Raw genomic sequence first — 21366 nt, forward strand, 5'->3', positions numbered from 1 at the left:
ATTAACTGGAGATGTTCAGGAGATTCAAAACAGTAATAGTAGGTATTTCTGAATGGTGAAAATTTTTTATCCTCACCCGAGGACATGCCCATTGATTTTAGAGAGAGGGGAAGGGAAGCAGAGAGAGAAGGAGAAAAACATCAATGGGAGAGAAACACTGATTGGTTGCCTCTTGTATGAACATACACTGGGACCGAATCCACAACTCAGGCACATGGCCTGAATAGGAATCGATCCTATGACCTCCTTCTTTACAGGACGATGCTCTAACCACTTGAGACACATGGGCCAAAGCTGAATAGTGAAATTTTAGATGACCTTACTTTACTTTATCTTTGTACTTTTCTGCATTGTTTAAAATTTCTATGATAAGCAAGTAGCATTAAAACAAAACAAACTAGCACAAAGTAAAACATCAATGCTAACTAAATAATAACAGGATGGGAAAGAGTTAGGTGGAGAGCAGGTCACTCTAAGCAGATTTCAAAATTTTAGTAGGGCCTAAGCTTGTTATAAAGCAACAATGCAAGGGCTCGAGAGCCTATTTAAAGAAATAATGGGGACCAAAAACTTCCCTAACGTGGTGAAGGAAAAAGACACACAAGTCTAGGATGCAGAGAGTTCCCAGCAGGATGTACCCAAAGAGGCCCACTCCAAAACACATAAATAAAATGGCAAAAGATAAAGGTAAAGAGAGAACCTTAAAAGCCACAAGAGGAAGACAGTTACCTACAAGAGCATCAATAATTCTGTCAGCTGATTTTTCAACAGAAACATTTCAGGCTGGAAGGGACTTGCATGAATATTCAAAGTGGTTAAAAGCAGGGACTTATAACCAAGACTGCTTCGCCTAGCAAGGTTATAATTTGAATTGGAGGACAAATAAACAGCTTCCCAGACAAGAAATAGCTAAAAAATGTGTTTTACCACTAAACTAATATTACTAGAAATGTTAAAGGTCCTGCAAGAAGGCAAAGGAGGCAGATGAGGAGGAGAAGGAAGAAAAAGAGGAAGAGGAAGAAGATGATGACAGTGACAACAGAGGAACACAGTTAAACGATGACTGACAAAACAGGAACATAGTTTTCTCTCTCACATTGCTATTTTTCTCCCTCTCTTTCTCCCTCGATTCCCCTCTCTCTAAAAATAAATAAATCTCTGGTTGGTGCGGCTCATTGGATTGAGGATTGAGTGCCGGCCTGTGAACCAAAGGGTCACCAGTTCGAATCCCAGCCAGGGCATATGCCTGGGTTGCCGGCCAGGTCCCGAGTAGGGGGCACATGAGTGGCAAACACACACTGATGTTTCTCTCCCTCTCTTTCTCCCTCCATTCCCCCTCTCTCTAAAAATAAATAAATAAATCTTTAATTAAAAAAAAAAAAAAACTCCTAACAAACAAAAGTCCTAGACCAGATGGTTTCACAGATGAATTTTACCAAATATTCAAAGAACTAACACCTAACCTTCTCAAACTATTCCAAAACTTTCAAGAAGAGGGAAGACTCCCAAGTTCATTTTACACAACCAGCATTACCCTAATTCCAAAACCAGATAAAGACTAAAAAGAAAGAAATTTATAGGCTAATATCCCTAATGAGCATAGGTGCTAAAATCCTCAACAAAATACTAGCTAACCAGATCCAGCAATACATTTAAAAGATCACATACCATGAATAAGTGGGAATTATTCCAGTGGTGCAAGGATGGTACAAAATCTGAAAATCAATAAACATAATACACTACATAAACAAAATGAAGAACAAAAACCACATGATCACACTACAGATGCAGAAAAACATTTGATAAAATCCATCAATGGTAAAACCTCTCAGCAAAGTGGGAATAAAAGGAAAATACATCAACATAATGAAAGCCAGGTATGACAAACACACCGCCATTATTATACTCAATGGGCAAAAACTATAAGCATTTCCCTTATGACTGGGAACAAAACAGGATGTCTGCTTTCATCACTCTTATTTAACATAGTTCTAGAAGTACTAGACACAGCAATCAGAGAAGAAGAAATAAAAGGTCTTCAAATTAGAAAAGAGGAAGTAAAACTGTCACTGTTTGCAGATGACATTATACTGTATATAGAGAACCCTAAAGAATCCACAAAAAAACTACTAGAACTGATAAATGAATTCAGTAGTGGCATGACACAAAGTCCAGAAATCAATTGCATTTTTATATATCAATTATGAACTATCAGAAAGGAAAACTAAGAAAACAATCCCATTCATAATTGTTTACCTAAGAATACCTAAGAATAATTTAAACAAGGATGTAAAAGATGTGCTCACAAAATTATAAGACACTGAAGAAAGAAATTGAGGAATATACAAATAACTGGGAGCATATACCATGTTCATGGATAGGAAGAATTAACATCATTAAAATGTCCATACTACCCAAAGCAACCTACAGATTCAATGCAACTCCTATAAAGACACCAATAGCACATTTCACAGAACTAGGAAAAAATACTCCAAAAATTTATATGGAACCAAAAAAGGCCTGGAATAGCCACGGCAATATTGAGAAAGAAAAACAAAATGGGAAGAATCATGCTACCTGACATCAAACTATACTACATGGCCATAGAAATCAAAACAGCATTGTACTGGGCTCTAGCCAGTTGGCTCAGTTGGCTGATGCGTTGTCCCATGCACCCAAAGGTTGCAGGTTCCATCCATAGTTGGGGTGCATGCAGGAGGCAACTAACTGATGTTTCTCTCTCACATCTATGTTTCTTTCTCTCCCTTTCTCTCTCTAAAAATCAATAAAAACATATCCTTGGGGGAGGATTTTTTTTTTAAAGCATAAAAAAACTGTGGCTTACAAATAGACATATAGATCAATGGAATCGAACTGAGCTCAGAAATAAACCCACACCTTTATAGTCAACTAATATATTGACAAGGGAGGCAAAAACATACAATGGGGTAAAGATAGTCTATTCAATTAATGGTTTTGGGAAAGTTGGACAAATACATGCAAAAAAAGTAAAACTAGACCACCTTCTAATGCCATACACAGTAATAAACTCAAAATGGATTAAAGACTTAAATGTTAAACCTGGCTGGTATGGCTCAATGTATTGAGTGCCAGCCTGCAAACCAAAATGTCTCTGGTTTGATTCCCAGTCAGGACACATGCCTGTGTTGCAGGCTGGGTCCCCAGTTTGGGGAGTGTGAGAGGCAACTAATCAATGTATCTTTCACACATTGATGCTTTTCTCCTTCTCTGTCTTTCTCCTTTCCCCTCTCTAAAAGTAAATAACTAATTTTTTTTTTTTTAAAAAGGACTTAAATGTTATACTCAAAGCCATAAAAATCCAAGAAGAAAACACAGGCAGTAAAATCTCAGGCATTTCTTGTAGCAACATTTTTTCTGATATATCACCTCGGGTAAGGGAAACAAAGGAAAAAATAAACAAATGGACCTATATCAAATTAAAAAGTCTTTGCACAGCAAAGGAAACCATCAAAATAAGGAAAAGTGAACAGGAGAACAAATTCGCTGATATATCTGATAATGGTTTAATATCCAAAATTTATAAGGAACTTATAAAACTCAATACCAAAGGAACAAAAGTCCAATTGAAACATGGGCAAAGGACCTGAATTAGACATTTCTCCAAAGAGGACATAGAGGTAGCCAACAGACATATGAAAAAATGCCCAATGTCACTAATCACCAGAGAAACGCAATTTAAAACTACAACGATATGACCTCACACATATGAGAATGGCTATCATCAATAAATCAACAAACAACAAGTGCTGTTGAGGATGTGGAGCAAAGGGAACCCTTGTGCACCATTGGTGGGAATGCAAACTGGTGCAGCTACTGTGGAAAACAGTATGGAGTTACTCAAAAACTTAAAAATGGAACTGCCATATGACCCAGTGATTCCACTTCTGGGAATTTATCTGAAGAAACCCGGAAGACTAATTAAAAAGAATACACACCCCCCTATGTTTATTGCAGCATTATTTACAATAGCCTAGTTCTAGATTTAGCCCAAGTGTCCATCAGTAGATAAATGCATAAAACAGCTATGGTAAATTTACACAATGAAATACTACTCAGTCATAAAAATGAAGGAAATCTTACCCTTTGTGACAACATGGCTGGACCCAGAGAGAATTATTCTAAGTGAAATAAGCCAGTCAGAGAAAGACAAATACCACATGATTTCACTAATATATGAAATCTAATGAACAAAATGAACTAACAAATAAAATAGAGACGGGCTCACAGATGGAGAGCAGGCAGCTGGGGTTGGGGGGGAACGGCTGGGTTGGGAGGGTAGCGGGATTGAGCAGAAAAATCTCAAAAGAAAAAGAAAAACCTCATGGACATGAACAACAGTGTGGTGATTGCCAGGAGGAGGGGAATAAGGGGAAGTGGAGGGAGGTGGAAGAGGATATGGGTGGGATAAATGGTGATGGAAGGAGTGGTGAACACAATACAGTGTACAGATGGTGTGTTGTGGAATTGTGTACTTGAAACCTGTACAGTTTTGTTAACCAGTGTCACTCCAATAAATTCAATAAAAAAATTCAGGCTGCAAATAAAACGTGTCCATATCCTGGGTATTAAGAGTCTCCCTATAATTTAAGCTACTCAAACTATATTTGGATCCAGTACTAGATGTCACTAAATCCAGTAAATATTTACTGAACGTTAATTTGGTACAATTCATACCTTAACACCATACTTAAGGAGTGAAACTGTGAAGGTAAAATATGTCTAAAAACAATCAAAATAGCCAGAGATTTAGAAACTATGTCATATGAAGAACAATTGAGGGAAGAAAGGATGGTTTGCCTATCCAAGGGCAATCGTATACATGCTGGACCTTTGAAGAAGTTCATATGTATACGAGGAAAATTTTGGTGTTGCATCCGAAGGCAGAAATAGAATCAAAAGATTCAGGTTATGAAAAGGAAGATTCTAACATTAGGAAGAGATTCTCTTCACTTAAAAAACTGAATGGAATATAGCCTGAAGTATTAAGCACTATTTTACTAGATGTACAAGTAGAGGCTAATATTACTTAAAAGCTTTGGGAAGGAGACCAGGGTAGATGGTCTCTTAGGTTCTTTCAGCTTTTAAGGTACTGTAATCCAGGCACTGCTAATCTGTAAGATCAAAGTCCAATTTAAAAAAAAAAAAAGAGGAGATATGGTACCTTAGCCATTCTGGTATAAATCTGAGAATTTAGAGTGATTAAGCTTCTATAGAACCAAGAACACCTCCCTTTTTGTTCACAAAAATCCAAGTAAACCTCAAGTTTCATCTGTTGAAAAGATGCCTATTGCTGACAGAATAATACAATATATTACTACCCAATAGTAATGGCTTTTTGATCCCATTAGCAGGAAAACAGTCTACTTGTTCAATATGGTTAGAATACCTAAGTTATGTGATCAGAGTTCTGGCCCGACTTTTGGGAAAGAAATAGAGAGAGAAAACAAGGGATATGATGAAGAACGTCCCATAATTTAAAAAGGCGACTTTATAAAGTACCCTGGATAGGAGATGAAAAATGGAAAAGAATTAAAGACCTTAACTAGCCTGTTGACCCCATTTGTAGGTAGGTTTTCTGTAAGTTACAATTAGAAACCATCAGTTTGTTAACTAAGCCAGGATTACATATCTGCATTTCCTAGCAAGAGTTCCATTAAAAAAAAAAAAAAAAATCAATGTTTTCTCAGGTGAGAGCAAAACTTTTTTTCTTACCTTGGGATCAATAATTAGAGAGCAGTACAACTCTTAAAGGATTAGGGATAGCTGTACCAGCAAAAGCAGGCCGTCTCCATAGAGTCAAAGGATAAGAAGAGCCGGCTGGGAAACAGCAAAGACCCAGGAGTGATAGGCTCTGGACCGCTGTAGACTCTGGCCGTTTCCCACCATCATAGCCCTATTATATAATGAGTCAATTGGAAATATCTTTCTTCCTGACCTTCTAAAACAGAGCAGCAATTCTATGTCTCCTTGACTGCCTCTTGGTTCACAACTCCTAGCATTCAGAAATAGGTGTAAAGATAAGGATGCAGTGACAGGATCAATAAAGAAATGCTCCTAAAACCACAGGTTTCTAAAGAAAGAATCTCAAATCTGTCTCAAACAAAAACACCATACTTCCTCTTATTCATTCTCTTTCTCTCTCCCCCGCAAGGTTTTTGATGCTTCCCTAGATAAACTGGAAATAAGATATGGTAGTTCCTGCTGATTAAAGATCAGCAGAATAAAGGCCATACATTAGATGATTCATCTCGGATACCTGTATAAAAGTTAATGCTAAGGTGAAAACCAAAAGTTAATTTACCACACCATAAAATTATAGGTAGGAGATCCAATTAATTACTAATGGGACAAATGAAAACCAGAGACCAGCATTGCTGTGGAAACACATACTTACAGAAACAAAGAATGTTGTGAGACTGTGGACCTACAGAGAGAGGGAAGAATTTGGTCTGCTGCCACATGGGGCCATTCTTTCACATATGTGGAACCAAGGGCTGGAATATTCTGGAGGAAAATGCCAACCATACATTTCTCCTTCAGTGCTCTCAAAAATTTCATTTGCAACTGTCTGCTCAGAACAAAAACCCTTCCAACTTACTTCAAGGCCCAGGGACTCTTAATTACCTGTAGTGGCCAGGAAACAGCTACTCCATTATCACGGGCTTAGTCACAAAAGCAGTCCCTCCAAGCCACCTCAAAAGGCTCAAGTTGGTAGTACTACTTAGTGTAATCATTAAGAAAGAGAAAAATACCAGTGCAATTAACAAGCAAAAAGATTGATTGTTGGTCAAAACAACACTCAAAGTAAGGTCACCAGATACATTTACGACCTCTCCCAACTAATTCCCAATTACTAGGTTCCTCAAGTTGGCCAGTCACATCCATATAAAACACTAGCTTTTACAAAGGCTGAAGGCCCACACTTAGGAGGCCTCAAATGACACTCTCAGCGCATGCACCGGGAACCCATGAAGGAGATCCTATTTTACAGTCTTGCTTCGGGACAGTGGGCTGGGCTCACTCACTGCTGATTCCTTTTCTCCTAGAAGTTATTCTCCAGAAATAGTCCTTTAACTGAGCTAGTAAAAACAGGCCTCAATCAGCAACCTCTACCCTGCTAGAAGAAAATGAAATGCAAAAGACAAGGCACAGAACAAGAATATCTTCCACAAACCAACGCTGACTCCAGACATAAAAGAACACACCTAACAACTCCTTCATCCACTCCACATCAAAGTACCATGTCCTTCTCTCAAAATTATATACCTCCAAAACAACTGCTCACCCATTTCTTCTGTTACTTTTGTACCTGTTCTCTTTCTCTGTTATAAAACTCAACATGTAGGCATCAAGAGCCATGAGCTCTGATTGCTCAGATTTTGAGTTCCGGGAAAGAAATAGCTGTGCAATATTAGCTCACTGAAGAATAGAGCAGGATCCAGAATAATATGTTTAATACCTACATGTGAGAAGACCTCTCACAAAGAAGATACATGTATTTAAACTCTAAATACAGACTTTTCCCCTGCTATCATCTAGTCCTAGCTCCGGATATGATGGACAAAATTAAGATCTTATTTCTAATTCATCCTCACTTTCTCAGAAAATATATGAAATTCTCCTCTTTAGTGTGTTTTGTTTGTTTTACAGTTTTACCTGTGGCTTCTGTTCATTTGTTTTGTTTTTTCTTTTTATTTTTTTTCCTAGAAAAAAAGAACAAAACCAGGGGACTTTATATGACAGTGTCAGGATAGTAGGAGAAAGAGAAAGGCCAGAGGTATAGAAAGCTAATAAAAAAGTGGGTTCCAAATCACATGGAATAGCCCACAGGGTCATGTCTGGGGTCTCATGATATGACTGGTCATTTTGGCATGGGTGTCTGAAGCCTGGCCTCCTAATCTGCCCCTCAGACACCCAACATCAGTGAGAACTAGCCATACCCTGGATATGTGCCACAGACACACTCAGACTTGACAGAAAGACAAGATAATGCAGCTCATTGGCTTTGTGCACAATTATTACACAGTAGTCTTTCTTGCCTAATAGAAGAGTCTGGAAGTGTGAGCATCACAGTGAACTCCAGGCAGCCACTCATTCATGTGCAGAAAGGGTCTTCACGACCCACACAGGCATTTGTCCAGACATCCCCAGACAGTCTGGACAAAGGATGAGGCACATGATAGTTCCTTCCTAGCCACAGTTCAATAGTGGTGTCTATTCTCCAGTCTTGCTCTGTTGCCTATAGAAGGAGGTTGGGGTCCATCTGCTTTTCAGCTCAGCAATTGACACTGATTCCAAAGAAGCTTGGCTATCTGGATCCACACTGAAGGTCTCTAGAGTTTCTCCCACTTTTATGCCAATCTCGGGGTAGAAAATTCAGCCAGACCCAGAACCGTGTATGGCAAAGAGAAAAGCCAGACTGATGGTTGGGCAAGAAAGAGCCAGTAAGTAGCATACCGCAAGACCAGCGTACATTCAAGAAGGGGAGGAGGCATGCAGCAAGCTGTTGCCCCAAGTCACAGTTTAGGCGAGGCACTAAGCCTGAAGGACACAGCCAGGTCTGCCAGTCTGACACCTGACACAATGGGGCCTACTGGTTGTGGTTCCTCTGTGGAGAGTGGTGGGTTTCCTGCATGGAGGCCAGGTTACATCTCAGTGCCACATTCCTGAGGAGCACCATGCTGACTGGCTGGCCAGCCCATAGTCCTCAGCCCCTCTGCCTATCAGGCTCTGGGTTCTGTAGGAAGGCCACTAGGAGGGAGGGAGCAAGGGAAGAAGAATGCATTCTGCTGGGACAGATTCAGGGAGGAATTACTATGAGCTGGAAGGAGCTGTGGCCCAAAACACTGTGGAGCCCAAAAGAATGGGATAAATATCAGAAAAAAAGACAACAGCCTTGTAGCTAGTTTAAAAACATTATTGTTGCTGGTGTTTTGTTTTGTTTTTCCTTTTAAAACCATTCAATTTTAAAAGGTGAAGGGCCTAGGGAGATTCAGACCCTTTCATTTCTCTCTGATCCTTTCTGGGCACCAGGAGGCCTCAGGCCCATACCTGGTGCTGTCCTTGCCTGTGCTCCAGCCACCCACCAGGGCAGGGCAGGGCCAAGAGAAGACTGGCTCTGCTTCCCAACAGCAATTCCTTCACTATGTCACTCAGAACCAGGGGATGGGAAGTCCAAAGACTAAAGTGCAGAGAATTCCAAAGTGTGGGAGGCCTGGCCCTGGGCACTCTGGGAAGGAATGGGGGCAGGGTCAGCCCACAGCTGCAGCTGTTGGGACAAAGGCGCACCAACATGAATAAAGCCTGCAAGGCACAGTTCTTTCCCTTGGGCTCTGTGAAACTTTTGTCTGGGACTGCCCACTGTCAATAGCTTCCCAATGAAAGTTCTGGTCTGAAAGATACAGCCCATGGAGGCAAAAAACTTGTTATGAGTATCCCTGTTGGTAATGACCAGTGACCTCAGGGATAAGAAAGTGACAAGAGGGGGAAAGTGCATGATATAAAGTCTGTGAACGCCAGGTTTCAAAAGCAGGGATACATGAACTCAAAAGGAAGAGTCTCACCTGGAAAAGGTTTGGTGAAGACGGTCAGGATCCAACCAGGGAGGCCTGCAGGGGGAAGGCGCTCGTCTGGGTGCGGGAGGAGCTGCGGAGTGGGAGCAGGGAGGAAGAAAGCCCAGGCTGGCATCAGGGTGTGTAGACCAGGGGTGGCAGAAATGGGGTGATGACCTCATATTTGGAGGAGTAGGGCCCCGTCTCCCCCATCTCAGAAAACAGCTACAGTGCCTGCTCTTCCGCCTCCGCTGGTGTGGTGGTGCAAGAGGCTGACTGCTGTGGCCAGGATTGAGGCTCTGCCAGCTCCTGCCACTAGAGAGAAACTAAGCCAAATGTGGCATACATCTGGGGATCAGGGTACTTCTTCCATTGCTGCTGCTGGGCCGGGATGAGTTCGGAAGCCCTGTAGGAAAAGCCGATGGCAGCAGCACATTGCAGGAATGTGAGGATGTGAGTAAAGGCAGAGTGACAGGTGATCTTCAGGACTAGATGCTTGGGCCCAAAGACATCCTGAAGGAATGTAGAGAGACTATACAGGATGCCCAGAAAGCAGAAGGTGGCAATGTCCCACAGGAGCGGCATGGTTTGGAAATTTATGAAGAAATCTTTCAGCAGGTCTGGGTGCATATAACCTAGTACATTGGAGACCCCTGGCTCCTGGTGGGAACAGGTGCCACTGTGGATGTGCAGCCAGGCAGGCTCAGCAAGGGCTGTGCACAACGCTCTGATGGACAAGGAGCTGGGCCAGCCCACCAGGGCAGCTGCACCTCCAGCAGAAGCCAGGCAGGGCAGGGCAGGGCACGGCACGGCCAGGTGGTGGGGGTGGGGTATAACTACCCGTGTTGCTCAGCAGTTGCTGATGCTCACCACTCAGTAGGCACCAAAGATTGCCAGTGTTATCCCCAATCAGGGCACATCCCTAGGTTTCAGGTTCAGTCACAGGTCGAGGCCCATATAGGAGGCAACCATTTAATGTTTCTCACATTGATGTTTCTCTCTCTCTATCTCCTTCCATCTCTCCCTCCTTCTCTCCCTTCCCCCTCCCTACAATCAATAAATATATCCTCTCCCCATCCAAACTATTTTCCCACCAGTGATGCCAAAACAGTCTGACTGCCTAAGTTCCATTATTGCCTCTGCTGTCAGCTTACACATAATATCACTTTGTATCTCTGGTCCCTTCTATGCCCAGGAGTGGGGTCAAGGGAAATGAACAAGGGTAGATATGAAAAGGACTTGCCTATCTAGAATGAAACCCCATGCACATCATCAGAACTGAGGCTGGTAAAATCCCCAGGCTTGCACATTCAGGACAATTTTTTAAAAGATAATAATAATGAACATTTACATAGCACTATGTGCCAGGCACTATTCTAAGTTTTTCATATTGCCATTCAATCTTCTCAACGATGACACATGTTCCATTACTATCCTCACTTTACAGATGTGGAAATTCAAGCAAAGAATAGTTAAGTAACTTGTCCAAATTAAGTGATAGAGCGTAGACTCAAACTCAAACAACCTAACTTTAAAGTCCCTGCTCTTAAGCACAATGTTATGCTATCTCTTAAACAAGAGGAGGAATAAGCAAACCAAAAAGACAGTAAGAAATGGGGGTATGCAGAATAAGTGTGGAGTCTCCATTTCTAGGCCTTATCGGTTAAGTTCCAAATTCAGTATGATTCAAATTAAGAAATCAGATATGTGATTATCTCAAAAAAGCAAAGTGGCTACTGGGAAAACTGGAGATCCATATGTAAAAAAAAAAAAAAAAAAAGAAAGAAAGAAAGAAAAGAAGACAGAGCTGCTCCAAGCAGGAGTCAGACACAGGCATTAGACTCCTGAAAGGCTCAAACAAACAACCCAAGGCCCTATAGGGTCAACAACTGACATCATCAGAGGCAAGCCCAGAAAGAAAAGTAAAGGACAAAAATACTTAACAGACTCTCACAAAAATGGGAAGAAAAAGAAGTTCCCCCCAAATGAGTGGAAAAGGGGACTCCCCACAGAGAGAGCTAAATGAAATAGAGGCAAGGGAACTCTCAGATATGGAATTTAAAACAATGGTTCTAAGGAAGCTCAATGAGCTCAGCCAGCTCAAAAATAACTATGAGAAACTGCAGAGAAACTATCAGGATCTTACAGCAAACTATATCAGCCTGGAAAAGGACATAGAAACTATCAAGAAGACACATGAGGATATGAAGAATACCATTTCTGAATTGAAGAACACAGTAGAAGGAATCCAAAGCAGGCTGGATGAAGCTGAGGATCGAATCAGTGAGATGGAGGACAAGGTAGAAAAAAGCTCCCAGAAAGAACAAGAAATGGAAAAACGGCTCAAAAAGAATGAAGAAGCATTTAGGGAAATGCAGGACAACCTGAAACGTAATAATATCCGTATAATAGGGATACCAGAAGGAGAAGAAGAGGAGCAAGGAATAGAGAACCTCCTCGAAAAAGTAATGATGGAAAATTTCCCTAATTTGAGGAGAGAAAGGCTCTCATGGATCCAGGAGGCACAGAGGACCCCACTCAAGAGGGACCCAAGGAGGTCCACTCCAAGACACATCATCATTAAAATGGCAAATGTCAAAGACAAAGAGAGAATCCTCAAGGCAGCAAGGGAGAAGGAGAAAGTAACATACAAGGGGGCCCCGATACGCCTAGGAGCTGACTTCTCAACAGAAACACTACAAGCCAGAAGGGAATGGCAACAAATATTCCAAGCCATGAAAAGCAAGGGCCTACAGCCAAGGCTGCTCTACCCAGCTAGGCTCTCCATTAAAATAGAAGGAGAAATACGGAGTTTCCCAGACAAAAGAAAGCTAAAAGAATACATCTCTACCAAACCAGCACTCCAAGATATGCTAAGGGGACTGGTTTAAGCAGATGAAGGAAAAGAATGAGACAGAGAGGAACACAAGTACAAAGAGAAAAGATGAGTAAGTTTCTATCAGTAATATCTCTCAATGTGAATGGATTAAATGCCCCAATCAAAAGACACAGGGTAGCTGAATGGATAAGAAAACATGACCCACACATATGCTGCCTACAAGAGACCCACCTCAGAGCAAAAGACCTACACAGATTGAAAGTAAAGGGATGGAAAATAATATTCCAAGCAAATGGACATGAAAAAAAGGCTGGCGTTGCCATACTTGTATCAGACAAAGTAGATTTCAAAGCAAAGGCCATAAAGAGAGACCCAGAGGGGCACTTTATCATACTTAAAGGAAGAATCTATCAAGAAGACATCAACATTGTAAACTTATATGCTCCCAATATAGGAGCCCCCAAGTTTATAAGGAAATTGTTGGATGACTTCAAAAAAGATATAGATAGCAACATACTGATAGTAGGGGATTTCAACACCCCACTGTCCAAAATGGACAGATCTTCCAAACAAAACATTAATAAACATATCGTGGCGCTGAATGACACACTGAATCAAAGAGACTTAACTGACATATATAGAATCTTACATCCCAAAGAAGTAAAATACACATTCTTTTCAAATGCTCATGGCAGTTTTTCAAAGATAGACCACATGATAGGACACAAAGCAAGCCTCAGTAAATTCAGGAAAATTGAAATAATACCAAACTTTTTCTCAGACCACAAGGCCTTGAAACTCGAAATCAAACTCAAAGAGAAACTTCAAAAACTTGGAAACTCATGGAGACTGAACAGTACACTATTAAACAATGAATGGGTCAATAATGAGATAAGAGAAGAAATCAAAAAATTTCTGGAAACAAATGAAAATGAACAGACAACTGTCCAAAACCTATGGGACACAGCAAAGGCGGTCCTGAGAGGGAAGTTCATAGCAATACAGGCTTACCTTAAAAAGATAGAAACATTTCAAATAAAAGACCTAACACTACAACTTGAAGAACTGGAGAAACAACAACAAATAAATCCCAGAGCAAGTAGAAGGAAGGAAATAGTCAAGATTAGAGCAGAACTGAATGACATAGAGACAAAAAGAACAATTCAGAGGATCAACCAATCCAGAAGCTGGTTCTTTGAAAAGATTCATAAAGTGGACAAACCTTTAAGCAGACTCATCAAGAAAAAAGGGAGAGGACCCAAATTAATAATATCAGAAATGAAAGAGGAGAAATAACAACTGATACCACAGAAATACAAATAATTATCAGAAACTATTATGAACAATTATATGCCAAGAAATTTGAAAATCTTGATGAAATGGACAAATTTTTAGAAAAGTATAATCTTCCAACACTGAAGGAGGAAGAAACAGAAAGCTTGAACAGACCGATAACAGCTGGGGAAACTGAAGCAGTCATCAAGAAACTCCCAGCACACAGAAGCCCAGGGCCAGACGGTTTCCCAGGAGAATTTTACAAAACATTTAAGGAAGAGCTAACCCCTGTCCTTCTCAGACTATTCCAAAAAATCCAAGAGGAGGGAAGACTGCCAGACTCCTTCTATGAGGCCAGCATCACCCTGATCCCAAAACCAGATAAAGACCCTACAAAGAAAGAAAACTACAGGCCAATTTCGCTGATGAACATGGATGCTAAAATCCTCAACAAAATATTGGCAAACCGCATCCAGCAATACATTCAAAAGATTATCCATCACGATCAAGTAGGATTCATCCCAGGGATGCAGGGATGGTTCAATATACGCAAATCAGTAAACGTGATACACCACATAAATCAAAGAAAAGACAAAAACCACATGATCATCTCGATAGATGCAGAAAAAGCATTTGACAAGGTACAGCACCCATTTATGATCAAAACACTCAGCAAAATGGGAATAAATGGGGCATTCCTCAACGTAATAAAGGCCATATATGAAAAACCTACAGCCAATATCATACTCAACGGGCAAAAACTGAAAGCTTTCCCACTAAGATCGGGAACACGACAAGGATGTCCGCTCTCACCGCTTCTTTTCAACATCGTATTGGAAGTCCTAGCCACAGCGGTCAGACAAGAGAAAGAGAGAAAAGGCATCCAAATAGGAAAGGAGGAAGTAAAACTATCATTGTTTGCAGATGACATGATAGTGTACATAGAGAACCCTGTAGACTCTACCAAAAACTCCTCAACCTAATAAGTGAATTTGGCAAAACAGCAGGATACAAAGTCAACATTCAGAAATCAAAGGCGTTTCTGTACACCAGCAATGCAATAGAAGAAGAAGAAATCAGGAAAAATATACCATTCGATATAGCACGAAAAAAGATAAAGTACCTAGGGATAAATTTAACCAAAGACACAAAAGACCTGTATGCAGGAAACTATGCAACATTGAAAAAAGAAATTAAGGAAGACACAAATAAATGGAAGCATATACCGTGCGCATGGATTGGAAGAATTAATATCCTTAAAATGTCCATACTACCAAAAGCAATTTATAGATTCAACGCAATCCCTATTAAGATACCAATGACGTATTTCACAGAAATAGAACAGACATTTCAAAAATTTATATGGAACCATAAACGACCTCGAATAGCCGCAGCAATTTTGAGAAAGAAACACAAAGTAGGAGGAATCACAATACCGGACATCAAACTCTACTACAAAGCCACTATACTCAAAACAATCTGGTACTGGCACAAGAACAGACCCATAGACCAGTGGAACAGAATAGAAAGCCCAGAAATAAGCCCAGGTCTCTATGGACATCTAATATTCGACAAAGGGGGCAAAAGCATAAAATGGGGCAATAACAGCCTCTTCAACAAATGGTGTTGGGAGACCTGGACGGCTACATGCAAAAAATTGAAATTGGATCATCAGCTGACACCATACACAAAAATAAACTCAAGATGGATAAAAGACTTAACTATAAGTCGCAACACCATCAAAGTCCTAGAGGAGAACATTGGCAGGAAACTCTCAGATATCCCACGCAGCAATTTTTTCACTGATATGTCTCCTAAAGCAAGGGACATAAAGGAAAGAATAAACAAGTGGGACCTCATCAAAATAAGAAGCTTCTGCACGGCTAAAGAAAACATCAGCAAAATGAAAAGGGAGCCAACCATTTGGGAAAATATATTTGCTAATGATACATCAGATAGAGGTTTGATCTCCAAGATATACAAAGAACTCACTCGACTTTACTCCAAGAAGACAAACGATCCAATCAAAAAATGGGCAAAGGACCTGGGCAGATGCTTTTCTAAGGAGGAGATACAGAGGGCCCAGAGGCATTTGAAAGGATGCTCTGCATCACTAGCCATCAGAGAAATGCAGATCAAAACCACCATGAGGTATCACCTCACACCGGTCAGAATGGCCATCATAAACAGATCCACAAACAACAGGTGCTGGCGAGGCTGTGGAGAAAAGGGAACTCTAGTCCACTGTTGGTGGGAATGCAGACTGGTGCAGCCACTATGGAAAGCAGTGTGGAATTTCCTCAGAAAGCTGAAAATGGAACTGCCTTTTGATCCAGCGATTCCCCTGCTGGGACTACACCCTGAGAACACCAAAACGCCAATACAAAAGAACCTATGCACCCCAATGTTCATAGCAGCACAATTTACAATAGCCAAGTGTTGGAAGCAACCTAAATGCCCATCAGTAGATGACTGGATCAAAAAATTATGGTACATATACACAATGGAATACTACGCAGCAGAAAGAAAAAAGAAGTACTAAACTTTGCGACAGCATGGATGGAACTGGAGAGCATCATGCTAAGCGAAATAAGCCAGGGGGCGAAAGACAAATACCATATGATCTCACCTATAAGCGGAACCTAACCAACAATGCAAAGAAGCAAGGAAAATATGACCAGCAACACTGAAAGGAAAAGAAATCAACAGAGACAAGAGGGAAGGGGGGGGGGGGGCAGGGAAAGGGAAGGGAAGGGGAAAGTCAAGGAACATATAGCAAGGACTCATGGACAAAACCAAAGGGGAAGAGCTGAGGGAGGGAAGGTGGGAGGGGGCAAGGGAAAGAGGTGGGGGGAAGGCAGAGACAAATGTATTTAAAAAGTAAATAAATTAATTAAAAAAATAAAATAAAATAAAAAAATAAAATGTAAACCTGAAAAATAAAATAAAATAAAATAAAATAAAATAAATTAAAAAAAAAAAAGAAAGAAAGAAAGAAAAGAAAAATGAAGTTGAACCTTACCCTTATACTATAATACGAAACTTTACTGACCTAAACTTAAGAGCTAAAACTATAAAACTCTTAGAAGGAAACACAGAAGGAAAGCTTTATGATGTTGATTGGCAATGGTTTCTTGGATCTGACACCAAAAGCACAGGCAATAAAAGAAAAAAATAGATAAGCTGGCCTTCAGCAAAGTTTAAAACTTTTGTGTATCACAGGATGCCATAAACAGAATGAAAAGGCAACCCATGGAAAGGGAGAAGATCTTTGCAAATCATATATCCAATAGGAGACCAATCCAGAATATTTAAAGAATTCCTAAAATACAACAACAAAACCCCAAACAACCCAATTTAAAAATGAGCAATGGACTTGAATGGACATTTCTCCAAAGATAATAGACAAATGGCCAATAAGCACATGAAAAGATACTCAACACCACTAGTCATTATGAAAATGCAAATCAAAACCACAATAAGGTATCATTTCACACCAACTAATTAGGATGGCTATTATCAAAACAACAGAATATAAAATGTTGCTGAGGCTATGGAGAAATTGGAAGCCGTGTGAATCACTGGTGGAAATGTAAAACAGTGCAGCTGCTGTGGAAAAGGTATGGTGAATCCTCAAAAATTTAAAAATAGAATTACCATATGATTCAGCAATTCCACTTACAGGTATATATCCAAAAGAAGTGAAAGCAGGTTCTCACATACTCATGTGCCTGAGCAGCATTATTCACAATGGCCAAAGATAGAAGCAATGCAAGTGTCTATCAATGGATAAATGGATAAACATAATGTGGTCTATACAAACAATGAAATATTATTCAGTCTTAAAAAGGAATGAAATTCCAACACATGCTGAAACATGGAGGAACCTTGCATATATTATGCTAAGTAAAATAAGCCAGTCACAAAAGGACAAATACTGTATCATTTCTCTCACATGCAATTCCTAGAGTAGTCAAATTCATAAACAAAGAAAGTAGAATGGTGATTACCAGGGGCTAGGGGAAAGAGGGAATGAGGAGTTATTGCTTAATGAGTGCAGTACAGAGTTTTAGTGGAGGAATGAAAAAAGTTCTGGAGATGGCTGGTGGCGATAGTTGCACAACTATGTGAATGTACTTAATGCCACAGAACTATATACTTAAAAATGGTTAAAATGGTAAATTTTGTTATGTATATTTTCCCACAATTAAAAAAAAATCAAAGTGGAAAAAACCTTCAATGGAATTTCAGGTTGAGGTAAGTAGGTTTCATATGTTAAAGTTACGCTCACCTAAAATCACAGTAGACCCAATTAAAAATCTTAATATTTTATTACAAATATCTGAATCTCCTAAACCAAGACTTCTTTACCACACTGTAGTTCACCAAACCCAGCTATGACCTAATCCAAAACCTCACTTTGTAGTATAAACCAAGTTAAGGCAAAATAGAGATTAGCCACATGAGATTCAGTGTTTGGTTTTTCATTTCTAGCTGAAGTCTTATGAGACTGGGGAACAGCAAATACTAGAATAATATGTAATGCTCCTAGTCATTGGGGAAATGATATTATAGCTGCCTTATTTCAGTGCCTTTGTTTTAATCTGCATAATGCTTTTCATTCTCTGTAACCAGAGATCAGTGGATCTGATTAACAGAAGAAAGGTCTTTACTGACAAATCCTAACCTAGGGGATAATCTGAGCCTGTCTGTCACTTTACAATAGACAACTGGACTAGAAGATTGTGTTCATACACTTCTTGCTACTCTAGTGTTATCAGCCCAAATGCCTCTGCTCCTACCATTAATCGCTGTAGTCCGTGTTTACCTTTCACTAGACTATGTTTACCTTTCACTAGACTAAGTTTCATCCTTCAGCTGAAGTGCCCCGAATCAAACTGTTCCTCTTCTCAACTCATCAGTATCTATTCTGATACGAGAACTGTGACTAATTTTGTAGCCTGAACAGGTACATGGGCAAGGGGATTTGGGGGAACTTTGTGTAATGGAGACCTCACATTTCCTTCCCAACCCTAACTCAATGGCCATCAACAGTGAGTATACTCTCTTTGATTACTGCCTGAAGATTTTTATTCTGTAACATTCAGAACTCTATGAATAACCTGCTCCAAAGGGTGTTAAGCTCCATGAACCCCCTTCCTTTAATCTAGAGGCTGCTGAGAGCTATTCTTGTTCTTTCGCCTACCCAGCAAAGTACACATTTAAGACTTTCCTCCTCCTCCTCCACCTCCTTTTTTGGAGGGGGTATTTATTTTTTCAGGGTAAAGGAAAACAGTTTCATAAGCACATAAGCAGGAACTGAGGGGGGGTGGGGAGGAAGGTGGATCACCTTAGCATTGGGAACAAAAAGACCATGGAGCAAGCAGGGGGGCAAGAGGCAAACTCACCAGGTGAACAATTAAGAGACTGACAAAGAAATGCACTAAAGTCTCATTCCAAACCCCACGCTTGTCACTAACCATAGCAATATTTTAAAAGTCTTTCTTGAAGAAAAACTAAAACTTTAGCTTAACCCACTCCAAATAAACAAAGAAATTAATATATAAAACATAGAGTTCAGGTTTTATCCAACTTCAGAAAATTATAGATCAGGGAAAAAACCCTATTTGCAGTGATTCAGCCACTACTACTTATGTGAGCAACCAGAGAATAGGATTGTGAACTTGACGCTAATAAAATGTTCATTAAGTGAAAAGCATTAAGATGTTAACTCGAAAAGATTCATTAAGGGCTTCAAATTACTTACCACAAAAGTTGTATGATTAGATGAGGGTCAAAATTTAGTCTAACATTTTTCTTTTTCTCTTTTGACTAATTAGGCAACAGTCAGCAGACCTCTACAGGACCTCAGTGGAGGAACTTGCTAAGCGGTGGCAGAAAATACTTAGTATAGAAGTCTCCAAGCAAAACTTCCCAAATGTTTTCTCTTTGCATCCCTGCACATGGCCCCTCACAGTACTCTTCCTCTGTGGACCAGGAGATCTGTGAAGGCAGCTGTGGTACAATTACACCGAGTGGAATTTTAAAGGAGGGGCTATAATATTTTATTTTTCTTGTGGCAAAGCAACAAGACAACCCTCCTATGGGGAGGAACAAACATAGAGCCCTGTATGTTAATGACATCAGGTGTCCCAATAAAAATAGCAGTTTCTAGGCAGCTGCATTTTAAGAATATCTCTGAAGGATCACACAGGAAGAGAAAGCCAAATTGTTTAAATACAAATAACTTTGACAATTAAAGAACTAGCATGACTAATCCAGGAAAGACAAGTGAAAAGCAAACAGTCTGACACTCGAGCAAATTTAAGACTCCAAACATGTGGAAGTACTTTTTTATTTTCACCATCACAATCTAAACCCCAAACAGAAAGGTCTGCAGCTTTTCTGCTGCCTTTCACCTGCTGGCGATACACTATGTTAGGCTTGGCATTAGACGTACTGCATTCCAGAAGATCCCAAAGATATAACGTAGCCATCATCAACTGGCAAATCAGTCTCACAGGCCCTCCCAGCTGTTAGGTGTCTGAAAGTTTCACATACAATCCAATCCCTTCCCATGGCTATCAAAGAACATACTACAGGAGAGGTGGCTAAGAGTTTGTTTGCTCTGCCTTAGAAATTCATTCCAGGTGTGGGATCAGCACAAATACCTTTACAAACAACAGAAGTAAATGTCACATACCATCACAATTTCACTGCTAAGCCTTTATATACTCTTGATAATCAAGTTGGTGGCTACTATTTAAATATCTAACAGTATCCCTGGAAGACCCACAGGTCCAATTTTCTGACAGTCTCCTGTTATCTAAATCATCCAAATTTAATAGTGTCATGGATATACAACACAAGCTCTCAGAAAAAAGGAAAGGAGCATAAAAAGGCAGCACTCATTACCGTCGGAATAGGACTTCTCGCTCAGTGGAATACAGACTTCTCACACATGCCACTTTTTTTGCCCTCAGCTGAGAAAATACTAACGCTGAGAAAAGAAGACTCCCTAGACCACCATTATACACAGCATCAAAGTCAAGCAGAGAAAAGCAAAATATCTCTTCAGGCTAAAAGTAACATCTTAACTTTTATAGAAGGGACAAATGAAGACATACTTAGGAAACCTTCTAAGGAAGGCTCAAAATGCTAAACCTGAAAAAAGGTACAGCAATTCCTCGAAAAAAAATTAAACACAGAACTACCATATGATCCCACCAATTCTACTTCTGGGTATATGTCCGAAAGAAGCAAAGCAGGGACGAAACAGATGCCTGCATACCCATGCACAAATAACCAAAATCACAATAACCAAAATGTGGAAGCAACTCACTTGGGGTTTCATCAATGGATGAATGGATAAATAAAATGTGGCATATACAGGCCATGGAATATTATTCAGCCTAAAAAGGAAGGAAATTCTGACACATGCTACAATAGGAATGAAACTGAAAGACAGTAGGCTAAGTGAAATGACCAGTATTTTATAGTTTACTAAGTAATTTCGTATACATTACATCATGTAGTTCTCACTACCACTTTCCTATGAAACAGTTGATATCATCGTGACCTCCATCTTACAGGTAGTGGAAAGAGGTCCAGAGAAGTTAAATTACTGCAAGGTCACATATTAAGAGACCAAAAAAAAAA

The 21366-nt window shown here is 40.0% G+C and overlaps 1 protein-coding gene and 1 pseudogene across 2 annotated transcripts in view; both read right to left on the reverse strand.

Moving 5' to 3' along the window:
- Positions 1-21366, reverse strand: part of ARMH3 (armadillo like helical domain containing 3) — a 174351-nt gene that overhangs the window by 66727 nt on the left and 86258 nt on the right. The window lies entirely within an intron of this gene.
- On the reverse strand, positions 9708-10724 carry LOC129077019 (transmembrane protein 127-like; annotated as a pseudogene).

Source organism: Pteronotus mesoamericanus, unplaced genomic scaffold, assembly GCF_021234165.1.
Source record: "Pteronotus mesoamericanus isolate MK-2021 breed Mesoamerican mustached bat unplaced genomic scaffold, CSHL_Meso_final contig_657, whole genome shotgun sequence".
Lineage (NCBI taxonomy): Eukaryota > Metazoa > Chordata > Mammalia > Chiroptera > Mormoopidae > Pteronotus > Pteronotus mesoamericanus.